The 2,310-nt window shown below is 52.1% G+C and overlaps 1 long non-coding RNA gene across 1 annotated transcript; it reads left to right on the forward strand.

Annotated features, from left to right (window-relative positions):
* The first annotated feature begins 378 nt into the window (after positions 1-378).
* Positions 379-2,304, forward strand: LOC123177264 (uncharacterized). Its single transcript, XR_006488856.1, has 3 exons — positions 379-967; positions 1,760-1,887; positions 2,133-2,304. It is a non-coding gene; the product is annotated as an uncharacterized lncRNA (long non-coding RNA).
* Positions 2,305-2,310: the final 6 nt, after the last annotated feature.

The raw sequence follows: 2,310 nt of genomic DNA on the forward strand, positions 1-2,310 counted from the left end.
CGGCGCGTGGTGGAGGGAGGCGTCCGACGGCAGGGAAGGAGGAGCGGCGCGTAGTGGAGGGAGGCGGCCGGTGCCGGGGAAGGAGGAGGGCGGCGCGGGGTGGAGGGCGGCGGCCGGCGTCGGGGAAGGAGGACGGCGGCGCGTGGCGGAGGGAGGCAGCTGGCGTCGGGGAAGGAGGAGGGCGGTGCGCGGTGGAGAGAGGCCGCCGACGTGGGGGAAGGAAGCGGCGGCGGTGGTTACAGTGAGAGGGGCGTGGGTTAGTGAGTCGTGCGGGTGCCACTTACATAGATGCTACTCCCTCTGTTCCGAAATGTAGGTCGTTTAACGATCTGTAGTACAAAATTTCCTAGCCTACGAAATTTCTCGAGTTTCCCATTCTACCCCTCTTCTCGTGCCGACCGACACGTTCCCCTCTCTCTCGCGCGACGCCGCCCACCACTCGCTCCCCTCCACTCGTCTCTCTCTCGCGCGCGACATGCCCTCTCTCTCTCCCTCTCGCCGGCATCTTGCTCCGCACCGCCGCCTAGCTCACCGCTCCCCACGCGCCGCCGCCTAGCTTACCGCTCCCCACGCGCCGCCCTCTCCTACTCCGGCAACGCGGTGCTGGGCGAGGAGTAGATGCAGAAAGCTGCCATTTTTATGCGCCGGCAACACGCTGCTGGGCGAGGAGGACGTGCGCACTGGCGCTAGATCTGAGTGCGCCGGCAGTCGATCTGCTTTGAGGCTTGAAGGAGGCGCTGAACCGGCCCGGGCGTGAAGACGGCGGCGTGGGGAGCTGGAGCACGAGCGGGAGGAGCTGGAGCCGCATCTGGATGTCGCCGTGATGATGAGCCGCATCTGGACGTCGTCGTAGATGGCCAGGGCTTTAATCTGGAGCTCATTTAACTTGGCCAGGGCTTAAATCTGGAGCTCCATGGCGTTCCACAAGCGCGGCGGCCAGGCAATACTCCACTTGTACTGCATCAAGGTCTGACCACCGTCTCCTCTTTGATTAACTGAAATCATTTACTGTAGGACTTGCAAGCAGCTGTGCTTGCAAGCAGTAGCCCTTCTCTCTTATTCTCATTTCTCTCATCTCAAGCAGTTAAAAACTTTAATTAATTAAAACTACTTAACACAAAATTAAATGAAACTTTTCAAACAAAAATGATCATATATATATGGACTAAAGTTTCAGTATAGTTCCAAGCACAGTAAAGTTTCAGTAATGTTATGGAGTACTGAATTTTGCAATTTTGGTTCTCTGTAATTTTGCAATATTGCTTGCAGTCAGTATTGCTTTAATCTGTGAAAATTGGAGTAGCATTATTGCTTGCTTTGTAGTGCATTTTTGCTAGGGACCTGATACTCCATAGTCCATAGTAGTGCATTTTTTCTGCAACCTAAACTGGAGTAAACTAGAGTAGGACCTGATACATTTAAGCCATTTGCTAGCACTTCTTGCAGCAGTACAGTAGCATGTGAGCACTTCTTTCAGGAGTATGTTGGAGCTACAAGTAGGACTTACTGTTATAGTAGGACGTGCTCTCTTCTTCTTGATAGGACCGTGTACAAGAGCTGCGACTACGACTACGACGACTCCGGACTCCATTCCGAAAGATTGCCACCGAGTAGAGATGCTTGGTGCCACTGTTAACAGCAAGTCGCGGCTCTTACTCATAGCAACTGTTAACAGCAAGTGCTGATCATAGTAAAAGATTAAAGAAACTTGAGGAATGAGTATTTTTTTAATGATGCTTCTTGTGCCATATTTTCCCAGGAATGAGTACTTCAAACGCTGGTAGCATCAGCAGCACCAAAGGGTAGCTTCAGGTTCTCTCCTGGCCATGGAGCCATGGGCTGTGAATATTAAGCACGAAACAGGGGTCTCCTTTCCTCTTAAGCAGAGTAAGTACTCCATTATGATGCAAATTGTTGGAGTATCTTTCTAAAATTTTGAAAAGGAATCAAGACCTACAGTTTTACTCTATTTGGCATTCTTTCTGTATACATACATTTGGCATTCTTGTTCAAATTATCAGTTCAAATTTAGTGATATCTCTGAATTATACTCCATCAGTACTGCCAAATTCAGTTAACTTGTTCACATTATTTGTTGAATTGTCGGCAACAAACATCTGAATCAAATGCAGGCAGCAGCTCCGGTTGAGGAGATGAACCTGGGCCGCAGCCGAGCCCAGCAGCAGGTCGAGGAAGAGCCTCCACCTGGGCATGCACGGGCCAGGAGGAGCTCCTGGACGTGGGAGAGGAGGAGCGCCTGGGCTGGAGGTGGAGGCGCCTGGACCTGGGCGCAGTCGCCGGATGTGGGAG

Source organism: Triticum aestivum, unplaced genomic scaffold (genome assembly GCF_018294505.1).
Source record: "Triticum aestivum cultivar Chinese Spring unplaced genomic scaffold, IWGSC CS RefSeq v2.1 scaffold58351, whole genome shotgun sequence".
Classification (NCBI taxonomy): Eukaryota; Viridiplantae; Streptophyta; class Magnoliopsida; order Poales; family Poaceae; genus Triticum; species Triticum aestivum.